This window comes from Trachypithecus francoisi, unplaced genomic scaffold (assembly GCF_009764315.1).
Source record: "Trachypithecus francoisi isolate TF-2019V2 unplaced genomic scaffold, Tfra_2.0 Lachesis_group16, whole genome shotgun sequence".
In the NCBI taxonomy this organism is placed as follows: Eukaryota; Metazoa; Chordata; class Mammalia; order Primates; family Cercopithecidae; genus Trachypithecus; species Trachypithecus francoisi.
This window is the reverse complement of record NW_022681461.1, coordinates 30,953,508-30,976,850: the sequence shown is the minus strand read 5'-3', so window position 1 is coordinate 30,976,850 and position 23,343 is coordinate 30,953,508. Positions and strand designations below refer to the sequence as shown.

The 23,343-nt window shown below is 38.9% G+C and overlaps 1 long non-coding RNA gene across 1 annotated transcript; it reads right to left on the bottom strand.

The window, feature by feature from the left end:
• Positions 1 to 574: 574 nt before the first annotated feature.
• Positions 575 to 20,819, bottom strand: LOC117099327. The gene is made up of 3 exons (XR_004443765.1): positions 20,809 to 20,819; positions 10,511 to 10,515; positions 575 to 683 (listed from the first exon to the last, which is right to left on the bottom strand). It is a non-coding gene; the product is annotated as an uncharacterized LOC117099327 (long non-coding RNA).
• Positions 20,820 to 23,343: the final 2,524 nt, after the last annotated feature.

Sequence of the window (23,343 nt, the reverse complement as noted above, 5' to 3'; positions counted from 1 at the left end):
GTTTAATGAGTTTGATTGATTGGTTGATTCATTAAACAGTAAATATCCAGCACTAAAAAGAACTGTAGATGATAGATTATAAAACAAACAAACAAACAAAAATAAATAAATAAAAGCACTTAGTCAGAAAGAATCAACCCTCTTAGACTAAGCAAGTAAGCAGGTCAGCGTGCCAAACTTCACAGTTGGCAGAAGTAGACAACAAGACTCAATAGATCATGCAGGATGGTTCATTCCTCACAGCATAATGAACAGCAGGAGTATCAGCACAGTCCCAGTGGCTCCTGTGATGGTTACTATTAAGTATCAACTTGATTGGATTGAAGGATACAAAGTATTATTTCTGGGCATATCTGGGTTTTTCTAGGTGTTACCAGAAGAGATGAACATTTGAATCAGTGGACTGAGAGTGGAAGATCCACACTCAGGAAGACCCACTCACAGTGTGGGTGGGCACCAAACCACTGGCTGCCATTACTACTAGAAAAATCAGGCAGAAGAAGGTGGAAGAAGCTGACTTGCTAAGTCTTCCAGCTTTCATCTTTCTCCAGTGATGGATGCTTCCCGCCCTTGAACATCAGACTCCAAGTTCTTCAGCTTTTGGACTCTTGACTTACACCAGTAGTTTGCCAGTGGCTGTTAGGCCTTCAGCCACAGACTGAAGGCTGCACTGTTGGCTTCTCCTGAGGGAAGTGGTTGACGGCCTGAGAGTCCCTGGCGAACCACTCAGACTGGCTTCCTCGCTCCTCAGCTTGTAGATGGTCTATTGTGGGACTTCACCTGGTGATCATATGAGTCAATTCTCCTTAATAAACTTCCGTTCGTATATACATCTATCCTATTAGTTGGGACTAATACACTCCTCTATCCAAAGTCCCGTTTTCCCAAAGGGGTGATGCAATGGACACAAATACATCTACGCCTGCAGTGGGTTATGGTGCCACTGAGGAATCCACAGCCAAACGCTCAGCACTCTTTGTAGCAAGCAATAAGTAAGGCAGTCCCCTTCCCCTCAAGGAGCAAGCAGTCTTGGTAGTCAGGCTGCTGTTGTCATGACAAGTGACTAGCTAGAAAAACAGCTCAGGGCCAGAGGACAGTTAGGATTTTCATTTGGTGTCCTCAGAGAGGACAGGCAGAGAGAGATTCTCCTGACCCAAGGCAACGGATTATCTCCCTCAACATAGCTGAAGGCCAAACTAGGTTTTCTCACATATGTAAGAGTTTCTTAACATATGTAAGAGTTATTGAGAAGTTTCGAGTGGAAGAGTGATCTGAGTGAAGGCGCATCCAGGAAAGACTAATCTGATGGAAACATTTAGGAAAGAATGGAGTAGAAAAGATGAAAGGCAGAGCCATTAGAAGAACATTAGAGAGTGGCTGACATCAGAGGGAGAGAGAAGAGGAAACCCATGGAGAGCTCACTGGAATGGAACTGGGCTGGTCATAGTAGGCAAGATGACTGACTGGTCCCACTTAGCATAAGTACAGGTGAGGAAGAGGAAGGAGAGCTTTCTTAGCAGTTCCAGATTTTCTGCGGGCATATGACTGATTTAATCTGAGAAAATTGATGGACCTAAATGAGAACACATTGGTGAAACTGGAGCCATGGAAAAAATGTGTGAAGGCTGGAAGATAAATTGCAAGCTAGAAGGAAGAAGGTAAAGGGAAAAGGTGTATCTCACAGAAAAAGCAGTTTATAAAATCCAGCATCCCCTTATGATAAAAACCCTGAACAAACTAAGCATAGAAGGAACATACCTCAAAACCTGAAACATACCCCAAGACCTGAAACAAGACAAGGATGCCCACTTTCACCACTTCTATGCAACACAGTATTGGAAGTCCAAATCAGAGCAATCAGGCAAGAGAAAAAAATAAAGGGCATCCAAATTGGAAAAGACAAGTCAAACTATCTCTGTTTACCAATGATATCATCTTATCGCTAGAGAGCCCTAAATACTCCTCCAAAAGACTCCTAGATTTGATAAATAAATTTAGCAAAGGTCTCAGGTTACAAGATCAATGAACACAGGTCAGTAGCACCACTGCATACCACGAACGACCAACTGAGAATGAAACCAAGAACTCATAGCTACAAAAAACTTTATAATAGCTACAAAAAACCAAAATATCTAGGAATATACTTAACCAAGGAGGTGAAAGATCTCTATGAGAAGAACAGAAAAAGACTGATGAAAGAAATAATAGATGACACAAACAAATGGAAATACATCCCATGCTCATGCATTGGAAGAATATCATGAAAATCACCACACTGCCCAAAGCAATATACAGATTTACTGCAATTCCTATCAAAATGCCAACATTATGTTTCACAGAACTAGAAAAAAATGTAAAATTCATATGGAACCAAAAAACTCCTGAATAGCCTAAAGCAATCCTAAGCAAAAAGAATAAATCTGTAGGCATCACATTACCTGACTTTCAATGATACTGTAAGGCTATGGTAACCAAAACAGAATGCTGCTGGTGTAAAAATAGATACATAAACAAATGGAACAGAATAGAGAACCCAGAAATAACACCAAACGCTTATAACCAACTGACCATTGACAAGGTATGCAAACACATCAATTGAGGAAGGGACACTCTACTCAATAAATGGTGCTGGGAAAATTGGATAGCCACATGTAGAAGAATGGAACTGGATCCCTATGTCTCATCATATACAAAAATTAACTCAAAATGGACTAAAGACTTAAATCTAAGATCTGATGCCATCAAAATTCTAGAGGAATACTTTTCTGGACATAGGCCTAGGCAAAGAATTTATGGCTAAGACTCCAAAGGCAAATGAAGCAAAAACAAAAACAAATGGGACCTAATTAACCTAAAAAGCTTTTGTACAACAAAAGATAGAATCATCAGAGTAAACAGACAACCTACAGAATGGAAAAAAATGTTTGCAAATTATGCATCCGATAAAGGACTAATATCCATAACCTACAAGGAACTCAAACAAGCCACAAAGAAAAAGAAATAATTCCATTAAAAAGAAGGCAAATAACATGAACAGACATTTCTCAAAAGAAGATATATAAATGGCCAACAAACATCTGAAAAAAAAGATGCTCAGCATCACTAATTATGAGGAAAATGCAAAGCAAAACCACTTACCCTACCTTATCCTGGCCAGAATGACCATTATGAAACAGTCCAAAAGACAATAATTGTTGGCAAGGATGTGGTGAAAGAGGAACACTTAGATACTGCTGGTGGGAATGTAAATTAGTAAACCCCTATTGAAAAGAGTATGGATAGTTCTCAAAGAACTAAAAGTAGACATATCACTTGATTCAGCAATTCCACTATTGGTTATCTACCCAAAGGAAAAGAAGTCACTCTATCCAAAGACACCTGCACGTGTATGTTTATCACAGCAGAATTCACAATTGCAAAGATATAGAATCAACCTAAGTGCCCATCAGTCAACCAATGAGTGCATAAAGAAAATGTGGTACAAATATGTCATAGACTACTACTCAGCCATAAAAAAATAAAATAATGTCTCTCACAGTAACTTGGATGAAACTAGAGGCCAATATCCAAAGTGAAGTAACTCAGGAATGGAAAACCAAATACTGAATGTTCTCACTTATAAGTGGGAGCTAAACTATGGGTATGCAAAGGCATATGGAGTGGTGTAACAGACATTAGAGACTCAGAAGCAAAGAAATAGGAGGAGGGTCAGAGATGAACAGTTATCCATTGAGTATAATGTACACTACTCAGGTGACAGGTGCACTAAAATCCTAGACTTTACCACTATACAACTTACCCATGTACCCAAAAACCACTTGTACCCCTACAGCTATTGAAATAAAAAATAACAAAAAGTGTATCCATATGTTACTAACTCAAAAGCCACGAGTTACTCAAAATAAGCCATTTCATTTCCTTACAGTTCCAAGGCCCAATAGCCTTGGAAGGTTAAAGTGAGAGCTCAAATGACTTCACCTTTCATCTTACCCACATAACTGCTGGTATGTGGCTTCTTGTTTTCCATCTTCTTTTTCCACCTGTCCTGCTCATACTACCAACTGATGGAGTTCCCATAGCCATGAGAGCTTGTGACATTGGCAAGGGGCTGCCTTAGTGTCATATCACCCACTTCAGTGTGATAGTAGTTTTCTTTCTTGACCTTAAACAATCTTAATTTTCTACTCTTGGCACTGTCTGGCCAAGAAAACAATTTTTTTTTTTTTTTTTTGCCTCTTGTTTGGTTGGTTTTCTCCACCTTTGGTGAATGTCTTTTAACAGTTTCATTCATGTTACTCTGAGCTGTGGACCTGAGAAATGGTTTTCTCTATTCACGTGGAAATTTCAGGGCCTTCTTCTGTCTTTCTCCTTCACTAAGGAGCTGACAGGACAGGTGGTGCCCAGAGCAGAGATTTGTTCAGAATTATTCTATAGACAATGAGGACTCTTAAGTGGGCCTTGCCTTCTATTTTTATGTTGTCATCATTTTTTTATTTTTACAAAAATAATCCAGCAATTGGAAGTGAAGGTGGAAGATTAAACGGTATTTGTCATAATAAACACAGATGGGGAGGAGAAGTTTCAGCCTTTGCTTTGCCTGCAGGAACTTGTACAACTGTCATTCTTTTGTCTTTTTTCTACACAAGAGGGAACTACACACCAGGTATTTGATTTTTGTCCCTTAACTATTTCTGGACTGTTGTTGAACAGTGTTTTAGCAAAAACTCTTATTTCCATGTAACTTTGCTAGTTTCATTTGTCTGAGACAGAGAAATGGCTTATAAGGAATTCCTTCATTTAGAATGTAATGTAAGATAATAAAATACATATATTCTCCTACCTACTCTTTGGTACAGTTTTCTAAAATTATGCTTATCAGGAAAATGAACACAAATAGTCCTGGATGAGGGAAAAGCCTAGAAAATTTGGATTTTAATCCCAGCAACACCATCAACCAACTCTAGTCAAGTCAGTTCATCCCTCAGACCTCAGTTTTCTTCCATCATCTTTAAGTGGAAATAGAACTACTTTCCCTGCTTCATAGCAGTACAGAAAGTGTCAGAAGAAGTAGCATAAGTAAAGTGCTTTGAAGAATTATAAAATGCTATAAAGCAGGAAACGTCAGTAGCACTGTTTCTGGAATATTGTCTCATCTAGGGTGAGAAAGAATTTATACTATAATGAGTGGATTTTTTAAAGGTTTGTCTCATACTCAATTGTACAACTTCATACTGTATATTGGGGAACAAACTTTAAGACTCGCAAAGTAAAATGACTTGAAGGTATTTTTGAAGACCTTGACCTTCACATAGGTGAAATATGAACCATCAAAAATAATTATTCTTAATTTTTTCACTATTCTCTTTTTGAAATTTTGAGTTCCAGGAACTCTAAAAAAATTAAGATAATCCTTGTTATATACATCACTGAAAAAAGCTTATTTTAACTATCCTTTATATTTTTGAAGTAAAAATATGTTCAACTAAATTCTGAAAAGTTATTATTTCCTAACTGAATGATTTAACAGATAACCAAGGGAAAAAGAGGTTGCTGTTGTCATTCTTCATTGCTAATTTTCTGTCCAGCAGGTAGATCCAAAAATTCTTGCAGGAGAACCGGAGGAAGAAAGGCTAATGGATCTATGTGAACCATGCATTGTAAAAGTTGCATTACTGTCTGAACATGATTGGTAAACTTTGTCATATCCAGATATTGAAACTCATAACTAAGTTATTACAGTAATAATCTTTTGTTTAAAAATAGGGGTGTGGGGGTCTTTTTGTGCCCCTTCCTATTATCCCCTAGTTACCCCACAGGTTCTACGTTGGGTCAGACTTGAGACTGCCAACTATAAAGGACACTGGCTTTAACATGTGTGCTGTGTGGAGAAAATAAGAAAGAGCTGAACATTGTTTCACAGTCTTGATTTAAGTGGCCAATTTGGCATGTTTCTTGTTGTGGACAGCAAGATTACAAAAGGATCACAAAGGAAGCTGAACTTAACTTTTGGGGGTGATGGATATGACCACAATCTTCATTGTTGTGATCATTTCACAGGTACACATTTATGTCACAACTTACCAAACTATACACTTTAAATATGTGCAGTTTATTATATGTCATTTGTCAATAAAGCTGTTAAAAGTAATAATTTTAAATAAAATATATTTATGTAACTTACATTGAATTATTCTTAGAAGAGGTCAGTGAAATTATTTGTTTTCTCACTCAGCAAAATTTTAAGTTTTCTTTTTCTTTTTAGCAGCTTAAAGGCATTTCTATAGACCTTTTGTTTACTTTTAAACCTCATTTGTCTTTATATACTAGTATCCAATTATTTATCTCTTGTCCCCCCACTTAAGCAATTGATTATTCTATAAGGTTTTATATTGCTGCATAACAAATCACCACACATTTAGTAGCTTAAAACAACACATATGTATTATCTCAATGTTTCTGTAGGTCAGAATTCCAGGTATAACCTAACTGGGTTATTTGGTCAGGATCATGCAAAGCTGAAATAAAGAGACTGGCCAGGGCTGTGGTCTTATCTGAAGCTAGAATTTAGTTACTAGGGGTTGTAGGATGAAGGTCCCATTTTCTTGCTAGTTGTCAGCTGGAAATCACTCTCAGATTCTAGCTATGTGGCACCTTCAGTGAATAGTTCACAATGTGGCATTTTTCTCACTTCTAGCAGCTGCTGTTGCTTATTATTTTTAAGGCATACCTGATTTTATAAGGCCTGCCCATGAAAATCTCCCTTGTGATAAATTGAAAGTCAACTGATTAGAAACCTTAATTACATCTACAAATCCTCTTTGCTATAAAATGTAACATAACCATGGGAACGATCTCCCATTGTATTTACAAGTCCCTGTCTGTCATAAGGGGCAGGGCATATACAGAGCATGTACTCCACAGGGTCAGATTCTTGGAAGCCATCTCAGAATTTTACCTACCGTGATTATTTATAACCAAAGCAAGATTTTACTCTTGTTTTTAGAAACTTTTCTCTTTTGGTTCCTTGTCTAAGTTTTAGGTATCAAATATCTGTGTCAATTTTAATTTTATTTTTTTTTTCATCTTTGGTAGTAGCAGGAGGGGAAGAACACTTAAAGGACCCAAGGAATAAGGTATGCTGAAGTGGGTAATTGGAAGCTGAGCCTATTATATCAATACCCATGAAGTTTCTGGATTGCTAGCATGGACATTCTGGGCACAAGCATAGTGGCTTAAACTAAGAAGATAAACCAAGATTCTTGGCTATAAATAAGAGACAGTGCTAGAGAAAGCTGGAATCAGAAACTAGCACAGATCCCATAAGGAAACAAAGTGAGTTTGGCTGAGAAATAATGATTCTACCTAACAGAAAGGCTTACCAAGAAAATGTTACAATACTTAGAAACACTCTATAGTGCCGTTTTCAGAAGACAAGAAACTAGGAAGAGTGCTTTATCTAGGTATATCACAGAACCATGTGGGGAATGTCAGACAACATAGCCAGACGGATATCTGATTGGGTAACGTAGAGGTAGGGCTGTGAGCCAGAACTTCAGCTCCTGGGGAGGTGGAATTAGCAAGGGCAAATAAGCATATAATCTAGGAGGAAATGACTGGAATATTATTCAAATTACCCCCAAAAATGAGAGCAAGGGCACCCTAGGTGAATGGGATGAGGCAAGGTCTGGAAATGAACTGTTAACTCAGAATTTGAGCCCTGGACTCACTTAATCAGCATGAAGGTCTGCGCAAAGGCAGCTATATCAGTCAGGAGAGGTTAGGTAACAAACAATCCCCAAACCTACTTCAGCAAAATTTCTTTCTTAAACACTACTGTGATCCTAGCAATCTTTCCAAGGCAACTGTCCTCCATGCAGCCACTCAGCAATTTAGGCTGACAGAGGATCCATTATCCTGTAGTTAAACCTTCTTACAGATAGGAAAGAGCATGAGAACCTTGGAAGATCATTTCTGATCACATTATGTTGCCTCAAGAAAGATATAGCTCTCTACAACTTCAAGGACATCCCATCTCCCTGTGAGCCTGGAGATATTGGTGAGAATTACTAGTTGACCACAAAATACGACTATGACTAAGAAGCTGCCTAGTGTAGGTGAGGTGAATAAGATGCTGGAGCTAAAATGTCTAAGTTTGAAGCCCAGTTCTTCTACTGACTAGCTGTGAACATGCACTAATTCATGTGAATTAGTAAATTCCTTTTTGTCTTACTTTCCTTGTCTTAAAATGGATAATAGTATCTATCTCAATGAATTGTTATAAGGATTTGATAAATTGATACATATTTTGTACTTGGTATGTAGTAAACACTACGTTAAGTGGCAATCATTATTAGGGAACAAAAATGAGGACCCAGTGGTTAGTCCAGAAAGAGTCAGATTATCAGTGGAGTTAGGGAATGGCTGTGGCCACTTTGGGGCCACCATGTCTCTATTCCATCTAGTATTTCATTCTTTCTTGAATTGTTAGACCATTCATCACTGCAATAGTTTATGCTATTTTCTCTCCCTGGGGTTCCCACTGGACTTCCTCTTGCTGATAATTCTTATATCTCATTTAAGATGATAATTCTATAAACCGTTTCCTAATCGCACAGGGAGAATTACTGCTTATTTCCTCCGAGAATATAATGAAAATAATAACATAAAGCTACTATTATCAAGTACCTATATACACTGTACTAGGCACTTTAACTGGCTTATTTTATCAGTGTATTTTGACCACCTACTATGTGCCAGACATTGTTCTACTTGGTAGAGACATAACAGCGAATAAAATAAAGTGCCTGTCTACATCAAAGTTACATTCCAGTGTTATTGACCTTATTGGCCTATGTAATAATCACTATTAGGAAAATTTACCATCAGAAAAGTTAAACAACTTGCCCAAAGAATCACCACTAGAAAACATCAGAGTCAGTATTTGAAGCCAGGCTCCTCTAATTCCAGGATGCCCACAAATTATTGCTGGATATTTTCTCTGGGCTTCATAAGCCCTTCGGAAATAACTCTCCAGTAGGATAAAGTATCTAGTTTCAAGGTAATTATCCTGTTTTCTTAATGTTTCTTCCAAGAAATTGTGAGCTCTTCAAGGACAGGGTCAATGTTCAATGTTGATTTAATAAATTAATAATGACTTGTTACTGAAGCCCTCAAAATGATTCAGGGCATAGGAACTGGGTCTACAAGTTAGCATTAACTGACTGGCATTGAATTGGGGGTGGATCTACAAGTGGGCAGACAAGCTGCAGGGAGCCAGGAAAATGAGGGAAATAAGGCATCATCTGCAGGCTGTTTCAGGCCAAATTATGCAAGAATCATTCTTATCTTTGAGTTTTTGTCTCTGTTTCATTTCTGAGCTCCCATCTTACTGTTCCCTCTTCTCAGGTAAGCTGAGCTCTTTAAAAGGAAAACATTATTAATGGGAACAAAATAATCCCTAATGGCAGAGGAGAAAATATAAAATGAAGTGGTCCAGGCTGGTGGGAAGATTCTTTAGAAGGGAGGAAAGAGGAAGAAGGCTTCCTACCAACCTTAAATCACAGTGCATGGGCAACCTCTTTTCCTGGCTCTAGGCCTGCTCTGCAGAAAGAGAACAAGCACAGGCTTTCCCCCAGAAAAGGTAGAATGGTATGTGAGTATGTGCACATGTGTGCTCACTAATGACTAGTATCCTATTTGCCATCACTGCAGAGAACCACAGGAGTTCCCCCATGGCTACTGGTGAATCATCTGCAACTATAAACTCTCTTGGATAATCTGGAATGATGGTACTTTGCCCAGCTGAATCCCTTCCATGATTGATCTATACAAAACCCTTTAGAAGGCTTCATACTGAAGAGGATTAGTGAAGAAGCATGAAGATGAAAAAGCAGAGGATAAGCCAAACATAATTCTCTCAGGCTGTACCTAAAGAGCTCTGCAATTCCCTAGTAAGAGGGGGCTGGGCATCAATTCCAGAACTAATAGTAGACTTACATGGTGTGTGATTTTTAGACTTCATTTACATCTAAAGCTCTTACTTCAATTACATCATAAGCTCTAATTTTTTCTTATCTTGCCCAAATTCCTATCTAAGGGGTCTGGAGAGTCATGCCCTACAAACCATAAATTCTCATCAGATAGGTTTTATTTAACCCTATATATCGTGACTTACTTTCCTGTAGGTTCCAGTCCTACTGGGCTTAGCGGTTGTTCTCCCTGTGTGTGGAGATGAGGGATTGTGAGAAATAAAGATACAATGTAATCCTGGCACTTTGGGATGCCAAGGCGGGTGGATCACGAGGTCAGGAGATCGAGACCATCCTGGCAAACACGGTGAAACCCCGTCTCTACTAAAAATACAAAAAAATTAGCAGGGCGTGGTGGCAGGCACCTGTAGACCCAGCTACTCCGGAGACTGAGGCAGGAGAATGGCTTGAACCCGGGAGGTGGAGTTGGCAGTAAGCCAAGATCGCGCCACCGCACTCCAGCCTGGGCGATAGAGCCAGACTCCATCTCAAAAATTAAATAAAAATAAAGACACAAAACAAAGAGATAAAGAGAACAGCTGGGCCCCAGGGTCCACTACCACCGAGACGCGGAGACCGGTAGTGGCCCAGGGTGGCTGGGCGCGCTGATATTTGTTGCATAAAAGACAAGGGAGGCAGGGTAAGGAGGGTGAGTTGTCCAAGTGATTGATAAGGTCAAGCAAGTCATGTGATCGTGGAGAGGCGGTCCTTCCTTTTAGGTAGCAGAAGCAGAGAGAGAAGGCAGCATACCTCAGCATTTTCTTCTATGCACTTATAAGAAAGATCAAAGACTTTAAGATTTTCACTATTTCTTCTACCGCTATCTACTACGAACTTCAAAGAGGAACCAAGAGTACCGGAGGAACACGAAAGTGGACAAGGAGTGTGACCATTGAAGCGCAGCACCACAGGGAGGGGTTTAGGCCTCTGGATGACTGTGGGCAGGCCTGGATAATATCCAGCCTCCCAGAAGAAGCTGGTGGAGCAGAGTGTTCCCTGACTCCTCCAAGGAAAGGAGACTTCGCAGTCTGCTAAGAAATGGGTGCCTTCCCAGGTACTGGCATTACCACTTGACCAATGAGCCCTCAAGCGACCCTTACGCAGGCATGACAAAGGGCTCACCTTTTGCCTTCTAGGTCACTTCTCACAATGTCCCTTCAGCACCTGACCCTATACCCACTGGTTATTCCTAGGTTTTATTAGTAATGTAACAAAGAGTAACATTAAAAACTAATGATTAATAATGTTTATACTAATGATTGATAATTGTCCATAATCATCTCTATATCTAATTTGTATTATAAATATTATTTATTCTATTTTCTTCATTATACTGATACAGTTTGTACCTTCAGTCTCTTGCCTTGGCACCTGGGTAATCCTTCGCCCACACTTTCCAATCTGACTCTGGCATAACACTATGTGACAAAGAAGAAAATCAAAATGTTTTACCCCAAAACATGTTTATTTGCCATAATTTGTTCTCAGAACCTCCTGAGGGCTGTATCACGGGCCATGGTCACTCATATTTGGCTCAGAATAAATCTCTTTAAATATTTCACAGAGTTTGACTCTCTTCATTGACATCTGTATGTATCCACCCAGTGGCTATACTCTGAGTGCATCTATCCAGCAGTGTGCTGAAGCCAGCCCATACTGGTTGGTGAGAACTGATGGTGCACATGTCTTCCAATTCCACATTCAGTGACATCACCATGGTGGCTTAAAATCAGCCACAATGGGAAAATTTACACAATGGAAATTGATAAACTGCAAAACACTGAATTTTGTAGAGTTGTTGTTTGATGATCGAGTTAAACACTATCAGCATACCATTATATATCTGTGTGTATATATGTATATATATTTATATATGTATAAATATCTTCCAAACATAAATATGTGTGTGCATGTCTATGTGTGTACATGTTTGTGTATAGGTGTTGTATGTATGTGTATACGTGTTGGCGGCATATATATCCTGCCTTAAGTGAATGGTCTTCCAACTTAATTCTATGGTATGAGTTCACTTCTCAATTAACAATTTTGTATTGCTATTTAAATGTTTTGACTTAAAAGGACCTCTTTGCATAATGTGAAAACATAAACACAGATTTTCCAAATTGTTTAAAATAATTATGTAGTGAACAAAATACAATAATGGCTATAAATATATATTTGGATTAAGTAAATCTCAGGTGATCATTATAAATAAGTCACGTGCTCTGAGCGAGTACATACTGTAAAGAAGCCCATATCTCTATAAATAATAATAATGAAATATTTAAAAGAAAAACAAGAATCCCATTTAAAAGCTCAGCTTGCTAATCTTTCAATCTCCTTCAGTCTTGAAAGCAGAGTTAATGGTGCCCAGGCTTCTACTATCAGGCCCATGTGTTCCCAGTATGGGGACAGATTTTTCCAACTACACACTACCTGGTAGGCCCTGGAGCTGCCGTTGATTTCCTACACTCCAGAGCCAGATGCTTATATGACTTTCTTTAATGACTTGTCAACACAAGTAATTGGCCCAAGCTCCAGTGACTCTCAACAATGGAAGAAAACATTTTGCAAATAGGAGAGTGGAAGGAAAGAAACTTAAATCAAACTTGAAGCTTAGTACCTGCCAGATTTAATCCGTTCATCTCTCCACTGACAGAGCTAATGAGTGGATTGCAAGATTTTACACCTCACTTCTGATGTTTTAAATACCTCAGATAATAATAGATATACAAGTATATAGTCCTTTATATGTGTTGGCTCATTTAATCCTCACATCAATGAGAGAGAATTGTTAGCCATGTTTTACAGCTGTGGAAACAGACGCTTGGAGAGATCAAATGACTTGTCTAAAATCACACAGCTGGTGACTGAGAGATCTTCCTGCTCAAACTCAGGGCTCTATCCTCCACCTTTCCCAACAGTTGATGAGCCAAAATGAAATTCTGCCTATGGCAACAAGTGTAGTTACTCCCACAACACAGGCTTCATTAGACTGAGCTACTGCCCCCTTTCCAATCTGTGCACAGTATTCCCCAAATCAGACCCAGTTATCAAAATGTCAGAACCCTGAAGCTCAAACTCTCATTTACACTAAAGCATAAATTTGTTGAATAACTTTAGTATTAGTCTACTTATACGTTCATTTTGGAGGTAATCAGAGCTATAACTGGGAGGAAGAAAACTCAAGGGAATGGAATCTCACGCATTGGGTAGCTGACAGAAGAACATGTGAGCAAGCAGCAGGCATTAAGTATACGGCTGCAAGGCTAGAATCACCAGGGAGCTAGCTAGCTCCATTTACATGAATGGCTTAATTTCTAAAATCATAACTTAGCTATGTTGGGAAAGGAGATTATTTTTTCCAATGGTTTGTCTAGATTTATCTGTACCTGCCTACCCCCTTCTAACATCCTTACATTAGGAGGCAAATGAATAGTCATGATACTCACAAAGAGGAATATTTAGGCACTTGTTTTGTTCAATAATGTCATGCAAGTCTTAACATCAACAGTTCAGATTCAGATTTGAAATTTCTCTGTCACTGCCTTCCTCCAACCCACAATGATTTGAGAGACATAAATTAGGAGCCGGATGTGAGATGGTCATACTTTACTACATTCCCACCAACTCTGTCCTTTCAAAAGGAAACACAAGGGCTCCCATTAGTAATAAAATGGGTTGTGGTTGTCATGTAGATAAATGCAATATGGTTTCACACCTTGTCCATGTTGAGTGGCTAAGTAGGAACTCTCAAAAGCAGCTCCATTTAAGGAGAAGGCAGGTGCTTTGATGCCATGCCAAGGACTACATTTTTTAAAATTAGGGTTTTCATGGCAAATCCAGGAAGCAAAATCTCTCACCATTATCAAAAATACCTAGCATGTACCATAACAAAGGCAGTGCACACTTGACATCAAATGGAGCCCTTGTTTTCCAGTGTCATCCTCAATCACAAACCTAATCAGGCATACGACCTTTTCTGAAAGGATCTGAAGAGTTTGCTAACCACTGTTTGATTGACTTTCCAATGTTTTGCTGCAGTTGCATTTTTTCAAAAGTGTAAAGTACAGAGTTACTTTATATTTTTCTTCCCTTCTACAAGAACTCCCCTAAAAACTTCAAGAAGCATGTTAACTTATACCTAAATGAGTGCTCCTTAAAGATAAGAAGAATAGAATTCATTCTAAGTACTTAGTTCCCATTGAAAAGAAGTAAAGAAAGTATTTACAAACCATAGAAGGTGGGAGAAGGAAAGTTGGTAGCAGAAAAGCAAAATGGGAAGAGGTGATTCATATTGAGACTGCCTAGGTCAGGGAATCTCAAATGAGTCATGTAGACTTGACATATGTGGACTCAGAGAGAAAATGTGTACTGGAATTTTGTTTGAAGGTATAATATTGAAGGAAAGCAGATGCCGCTACAGAGCAATCTAACCCTGAAAGAATCTCCATGTTGAGCATCCACTGATGGCTGATGCAAAGTGCTCTTACACCTTGACTGGAAAAACTTCCCAAAAACTTTAGTCTAATTAATTTGGAATTATCTTCGTTGCATGGTGAATACAATTTTATTATGCTGAAGGTCAATTTTCAAACATATAATAACATCTGGAATAGAATTGAGAGTTCAAAGATAAACCCATACATCTATGGTCAATTGATTTTCAACATGGGGGCCAAGACTAATGGAGAAAACACAGTCTCTTCAACAAATGGTGCTAGGAAAACTGGATCTCGATGTAAAAGAATAAAATTGGAATTGTACCTCACACAATATACAAAAATTAACTCAAAAGGGATCAATGACCTAAATATAAAAGCTAAAGCTATAAAACTCTTAGAAGAAAGAGGGTTAATTTTCATGACCTTGGATTTGGCAATGGCTTCCTAGATATGACACTCAAAACATAAACAACAAAAGAAAAATGTATAAATTGGATATCATCAAATTTTTTTCAAGTTTTGTGCATGAAATAACACTATCAAGCAAGTTAAAAGGAAACCTACAGAAGGGGAGGACCTCTCTGCAAATTACATCTCTGGTAAGGGGCTAGTATCCAGAATACATAAATAAGTCTTACAACTTAACAAAAAGACAACCCAATCAAAAATTGAGCAAAGAATTTAAATGGACATTTCTCCAAAAATATACAAATCGCCCAGAAGCATTTAAAAAGATGTTCAGCATCATTAGTCATTCAGGAAATGCAAATCAAAACCACAAAACACTTCACACTCACTAGGATGGTTAGCATTTAACAAATGGAAAATAACAAGTGTTGGTTAGAATATGGAGAAATTGGAACCCTTGTGCATTACCAGTGGGAATGTAAAATGGTGCAGCCATTGTGAAAAATAGTTTTCTCAATTGCTTAAAATGTTAAGCATGGAATTATTCCACGACATTGTAATTTCATTCCTAGGTATATACCTAAAACGATTGCAAACAGGTGCTCAAACAAGTATTTGTACACAAATGTTTATAGAAGCACTGTTCACAATAGTCTAAACCCAAATCTCCATCAATAGATAAATAGATTTTTAACTTGTGGTACCTCTATACATTGGAATATTTAGCAAAAAAAAGGAAGGAGGTACTGATATAGACTACAACATGATGTAACCATGAAAATGTTGTGCTAAATGAAAGAAGTCAAAACACAAAAAGTCACGTTTTGTTAGATTCTATTTATATAAAAGATTCAGAATAGGTAAATACACAGAAACAGAAAGAAAATTGGTGGTTGCCAGAGGCTGGAGAGAGAGAGTAATAGAAAGTAACTGCTTAACAAGTATGGAACTTTACTTCGGGATGACAAAAATGTTTTCAAAACTAGATATAGGTGATGGTTGCACAACATTGGAAATGTACTAAATGCCACTGAACTGTTCACTTTAAAATGGCTAATTTTATGTTTGCAAATTTAACCACAATAAAAAGTATATATGTGGACATCAGTCAGAAAATCCTTGGAATTTCTCTTAAGAGTCAAGGATCTATTATGAATTTTAACTTCCACTTAAATTAATATTTTGTACTTTCTCCTTTCATTCTGTTTGCCTTTTGGTTTTGGGGTATAATTTGTTTTGCTCTCCTCAGATATTAAGAGTACCAAACATAACTCAGAAGATACAATCAATGAAGAGCTATACCCTGGATAGAATTTTCCCTCTTGCAAACAGAATTTTGATGTCCTCACTGAAGTAGATTGTTTACATTTTATTTGTTCAGATAACACCATCCATCCCCTATGTGTTAGTCAGGGTTCTGCAGAGAAAAAAAACTAATAGTAAGCAGATAGATAGTAGACAGATAATAGTTGGTTGGTAAGTAAGTAGGTAGGTAGGTAGGTAGATAGGTAGATAGATGGATGGATGGATGGATGGATGGATGGATGGATGGATGGATAGATAGATAGATAGATAGATAGATAGATAGATAGATAGATAGAGGAGATTAGGTTTATTATGAGGAATTAGCTCATATGATTATGGAGACTAAGAAGTCCCGTAATATGCCATGTGTAAGTTGAAGAACCAGGAAAGTCAGGGTTTAATTCAATACAAGTTCAAAAGCCTGAGAACCCAGTGAGCAAATGATATAACTCACAGCCCAAGGTCAAAGGTCTGAGAACTAGGAGCTCCAATGTCTGAGAGCAGAAGAAGACAGATGTCCCAGTTCAAGAAGAGAAATACAGGATTTGCTCTTCCTTCCCCTCTTTGCTCTATCAGGGTCCTCAAAGGATGGTATGATGCCCTCAAGTTTTCTTTACTCAGGGCAAATCTTCCTTCCTCAGTCTACTGATTCAAATCCTAATGTCTTCTGGAATACCTTCACAGACACATCCAGAAATAATGTTTTACTAGCTACCTAGGCATCTCTTAACCCAGTCAAGTTGACACATAAAATTAAGTCCACCCCTTGTCAAGTTGGCACCAAAACACATCTTCCTAAACCATACTGAATCTCCTGCCACCAGGTAGCTAGTTGATCACCCCAGGGAATGGTACAATATTGGGGCTAGTGTTGGCCTCTACTGCTAACTGTTTGGGTATCCAGTGGTGGCCGTAACCAGGTCCACCTTGGTAAGTAGAAATACATTTGGCTGAGCCCATGCATGCCCTCCATCCTTGCCACCCATGGCCACTTTGTTCATGACACCATTTGGCCTTTTAAGATCTGACAAGATAAGTTTAAGACCCAAAGAAGGAAGTACAACAGGAGTTTGAGTGTTCAGCAATTTCGAAACCTGGGAAAGGAGAGCTGGCAGGACCTGAGATGCAACAAAGGGGCCCATCATTTCAGCATGTTCAGGTCTCACTTTGTCATCACCCCTGGCCTAAGGAATATGCCAAGGTGATTTCAAGCAAAGCGTCAAATTCCAGTCTTGATGAAAGAGGCAATATTCATTTTGAATTATGTTTGCAAAAGGCTGGGGGTGGAATATAAGAGGACAGGAAAGGTAAAGCAAATTGGTGATGTCATTTGGAGTGGAGGTTTTTTGAATAATCGAATTTTCTCTTCTGTAGAGCACTATGGAGAGTGACATTTCAAAAGAGCACAGCTAAAACAGAGGTCCATCAAATGAACTGGAGTTATCAGAATTGAGAATGCTTTGGACAAAATCTAATAACCAAAGACTTAATCCAGGCAATCCTTTCAGCAACATCTCTATGCTATGAGCCCCTCTTTAGAATCCTGCAAGCATGGACCTAGAAGTCCAATTTCCAATTTTTGAAATTGTATTAGCAGTTAAACATTGATAAAACAAAACCTTATCTATAAACCTGTATCCAAAGGAACACTTATATACACAAAAAGGTCATGAGGAGCTGTCCTGGTTGATATGGATGTATAGGCTATAGTCCAGGACACTTTTCTCTCCCCCACCATTCCTGTCCAGGAATTCTTTGAAATCCTGCAGGTTTGTGGTATATATTTTGCAAATTGTTGTAAGGCCAACATCTAAATTTTTCCAGATGAGAAAATAAGGCACAGAAAGGTTAAATGATTTGCCTAAGTTTACAAAGTTATTTTGTGCTTGGATGAGGGGCCTAGCTCTCTGTCTTGATCATTGCCTCCCTAATATTCATTACATTTTGGTTTTCCAAAGCTCTTGGTAAAATGAAATAGATAAAATACGTACTGACTCACAGCATAGTAGAAATAGAACTGGGTTCACGTCCCAGCTCCACCATTGTCTAATATCATACTGGAAATCAATGCCCTTCTCTGAGCCTTAGTGTTGTCATTTGTAAAAATTAAGGATTGATGTGATGTTACAGTGGGGAAATGAATGTGTAAATAAAGCTCTGAGATCCTTATTTCTGTTTAATGAGGAGGAAGAAAAAAATTATGTGTATATACATATAAACTTTTAGTCTGTCTCTACTTTTCCCCTCCCTTGTTTGTGAAACTGTCTCTTTAAGGACAATCAACACAATGATAAGTCACTTGTTATGTTATTTAACATAAGAAATGCTGGTTCCTAAAACAAACTCTGAAATCTCAGAAGCTTAACCAAATATAAATTCATTTCTTACTCAAGCAAAATGCAATGTGCATGCTCCAGGTCAGTGGATGCCCTTCCATGTAGCATCACCCTGCCCTGCAGCCTCAGAACCTTCTGCCAGGTCCTTTGCATCTTGCCGGTGGACAGCAGAAGACAACACGAAGGATTGTGGAGGTTTTAATGCCTTAAGCTTGGAGGTCAACAAGAGGACACACGGTTTCTGACCATGTTCTGTTGTCAAAACTCAGCTGCATGGTTCTAGAGAGATATAAATCCCAGAGGAACCAGGAAATATAGAACCTACAGAAGGCACAGGATGGAGGGAGAGATATGGATGTGTCAGTCCTCAGTGGTGCACTACTTGTCTGCCATTGAGAGTTACCCGATAAACACATCTTCCTAGAGAAGAAGCTACTCTTTATAAACGTAACTATAGAAATAAGAAGAAACAAGGAGAATGCATGTGTTTCCACTTACATAATTTTATATAATAAAATTCATATCTATTCAGAATATCATGTAAATGAATGTTTTATAAAGTCTTTACAGCCACATGCATGAATCCTGTAGGGGGAAAAGTGTTATTGCAGAAAGGAGAAAAAAATAGATGTTTTGCTTTTCCCAGTTTGGGGATGCCACTGATTTTTCTCCATGACCTTTTGACCATTTACTCTCCCCAAACATTCCATATTGTTTTCTTTCCTGCTGCTTTTGAAAGGCACCTAACTGTATTTAGATATTTATAATCTAACGTTTATGGACTCCAAGTTCCATGGGTATAAAAGAGACCATTTATGGGGAAAATAATACAATCTTAAATTGTTCCTCGAATTCTCTACACATGATTTGTTTAAATTGGTTAATCAGTAAATACTGTGCAAACAGGTGTCATGATTTTTCCAAAGTGATGTAATATGCAAACAATTCCAAGTACATGTTTTATTCATGGTGCTTACTGGTATAAATATTTCTCTAAACTGGTATTAGATTTGTTTATATGAAAAGACCAAAAGCAACAGCTGGAACAGCCAGAGTCCAAGGCATCCATTTGGCCTGGAAGTTGGCCCATGTGTCCTGCTGTTGACTATGGAACCCTCCTGTCATCTGCCTGTTGAAGGGCAGCCTCCTGTCTACTGTTTGCAGAATGGATCCCAGCCTCTGCAACCACTGCCTGAAAGCAGCACTCTTATTCCACAGGCTCTGACTGCAATCATTTACCACCTTCCTCCTGTGCTTGGGGACTGCCCTGTCTACATGAGCACTTCATTTCTTCCCTTAAAGGGGCAGTGCCAGTTCCTCAATACCTCTTTCATTTGCAGGGACCCTCCATGAGTTCCAGGGTTAGGCTTGATAGATAAAGCTAGTACCACTATAATACAGGGGTGATTTTTAAAAAGGTTTTATTGAAATGCAGTTGATATATAATAAACTACACAAATTTAATGTATACAATTTGATGAGGTGGGATATAAGCATACTCCTGTGAAACTATTAACACAAGATTAAGGCAATAGACCTATCTATCACATTCAACGTTTCCTACGTCTGTCTGTGTGTGTGTGTGTGTGTGTGTGTGTGTGTTAGTTAAGAACACAACGTGCAAGATCTACCCTCCCAACAAATTTTTGAATGCATAATACAGTATTGTGGACTACAGGCACCATGCTGTCCAGCAGATCTCTGGAACTAATTCATCTTGCATAACTGAAACTTTATACCGATTGAACAACAACTCCCCAGACCCTGGTAACCACTGTTCTATTCCCTGTTTCTATGAGTTTGACTATTTTAGATTCACCATTTAAGTGAAATCACGCAGTACTTTTTCTTCTATGACTGGATTATTAGCATAATATCCTCTAGTTTCAGCCATGTTGTCCCAAATGGCAGGATTTTCTTAAGGCTGAATAATATTCCATTGTATGTATGTACCACATTTTCTTTATCCACTTATCTGTCAATAGATTTGTGGGTTGTGTAACACAGAGGTGATCTGATTCCTTGGGGCCCACCACTGAAAGTGCTCTAGTCCAGCATTGTCCTAAGTATGTTTCTATGAATCCTATTTCCACAAGTTCTTGACAGATGTTACCTACGAAGAGGTGGGGGTGGTTCCCATAATCAAATAAATGTTAGAAACACTGAATTAAACTAATTTAACATGTATTTTTCATGCAGGACTTCTCAAAGCTTGAAAAATGTCATTGTTACCATGAATCTCCAAGAGAAGGATGTAATGCATCAAGCTTTTCAAATGAATTTGACTTGAGGTTTTGTTTTGTTTTGTTTTTTTTGGCTTAGCATTTCTCATGGAACTAATGATACACTTCTGGGGAAATGGTGATTCAAGCTCTTCTGTATCAAGCTGATAATTCTCCCCATCAAAAGAGAATTTTATGACATTCTACTTATGAAGAAGTGGCCTTGCAATTACATTTGATACCACTTCATATGCAATAAGCAACCAGCCTCCAGTGATCAGCCTCTTCAGGGTTTGCCTCAGCTGCAGAGAACCACTTTGCCCAAGGCCACACACTTCCTGCAGCCGGCTCTATGAGGTGGCTGAGAATGGCAGAGTCTAAAGGCCAAGCCATTTTGGCTTAGTGTGGGACACTCAGATGTGCAGTTTTCACTTCCTACCAGGCTGAGACTTTATAAGGCAAGCATTGGCAGTGCAACTTCTTCCTTGTCCAATCCTGCTTCCCCACCTGCCTTTCCTATTGCAGGTGGTCAACCATAAACATCATGTCCTGAACTCCAAAGAACCCAACATGTGACAGTTGTTCTAGAAGTGGGCTGAGGAAAAATGACAAGATGGGATCTTGGCAGTTCAACTGTTAAAGTTTTATTGGAAGGAATTGGAATCGAGAACCAGTGGAAGGGAGGCTAATGGGTGCAACGTGTCAGGCATTTGATACATGTGAAGGAAATCGGAGCTATCAGGCTAAGGTATTAATACCTTTTGCAAAGGACCACTGATGTGCTACAGAAAGAAAATGAACATTTAAGAGTGAGTATGAACTTGAGTGAGAAATTTTAATTTCAAGGAATTGAAAGCCAGATATGCAAGACAAAGGGCCACTTTGGGTACAGAGGAATAACCAAGAAAGCCAAGGACCAAGCCCAATCAGATAAGCTGAATTTAAATGCGGTTAAATGCTCAGCCAAGGGACCTAGGTTAAACCAATGTCAAGGCCTTCTTTGGAAAAAACAAAACAAGACTAGAATCCTGACACATGGAATAGATCATACATATTGGTGGAGACTAAATATTGCAGATTTCAATTGTGGGAAGAGGTATCCTGTGGATTTTGCAACAAGCCCCATCTCAACACAGGCACCTGGAATTCTGGAGCAAGGTTATGTCATTCACAGCAGAGGAGCATATGCCTTCTGAAAATAACCCCTGACATGCTACGAGGCTACGGGAGGGACAGAATTCCTGAGCATGGGACAACAAATGATCATACTAAAACTGCCCATCATTAGTTAAGTCTTACCAGATACACCAAATCATAAAGTCAAATGGGCTCAGCAACAATTGATCATAAGACGGAAACATTATATTTTGCATCAATGTGAACATGGAGGTAGCTCAGACTCCCATTGTGTCCAACACTGTTACAAAAGCATGACTCTTTCAGCTCCTATCTGTATCTGTGTGAGAAATCCCTTATGACCAGCTAAAAGAGGAGGAAAAAATTGTTTGGCTTAACAGATGAATTGGCTCTGTATGTGGAAGCAGCTGTACTACCTTCAGGGATAGCCTTAAATGACAGTAAAGACAAAAAATCCTTCCAATGGGAAGAGCTTTGGGCAGTGCATGAGTCATTCACTTTCTTAGTTGGAAAGAGAGGAGACCCAAATTTAGGATATATATGGACTGCTGTGTAGCACTGAATAGCCTGGACAGCTGGCCGGGGGTCTGGAAAGGAAAAAGTTGGAAGATCAAAAGCAAGGAATTTGGGATTCAGTCATGTGGAAGAACATATGGGATTGAACATGAAATCTGAAGATTTTTTAAATGTGTTTGTTGCACCAACCAGACAAAATTATTTATCCAGTTAATACCAGCTAGTTTCTGTCACTGGCCACCTCAGTGCTGACACAATGGGACATGAACTTAGTGACCACAGTGGCAGAAACTGGGGCCCAACAGCATGCACTCTATTTATCAAGTTTGATTCAGCAATTGTTGCAATCAATTACTCAATGCACCAGCAATAGAGACCATCACTGAGCTCCCAATATGGTGCCATTCCTCAAAGACACAAACTGGTCACTTGGTGGCAAGCTGCATACATTGGATCCTTTCATCCTGAGAGGGCCAATGGTTCTTTCCCATTGGAATAGACAATTTACTCATACATAGGTTTTACTTTCTTGTCCATAAGGTCTAATCCACATGACTATCTGAGTAAGCAGTGCTTGCTCCAATGGCATGGGATTCCACAAATTTCAAATCAGACCAGCAAAATCACATTACAGCAAAAGAGGTTTGGGAGTGGGCCCAGGACCCACTGCTGGGATCCTTCTGGACTTACATAACATGGTACCCAAGAACTACCAGCCTGACAGAGTGCTGGAATGGCCTACCAAAGGCATAAGTGCCAGCCCCATATATAATAATTTATAATGATGGGTTGCCATCCTTCAGGGTGTAGCTATGAATTGAATCAAATACTACATGGCATTATGTCTCCAATAGGAAGAATATGTGTGTGTGGAAACCAAAGGGAAGAGGCACTAGTGGCCCCACCTACTATCACTCTCTATCCCCCACAGGGGGACTTTGCGCTC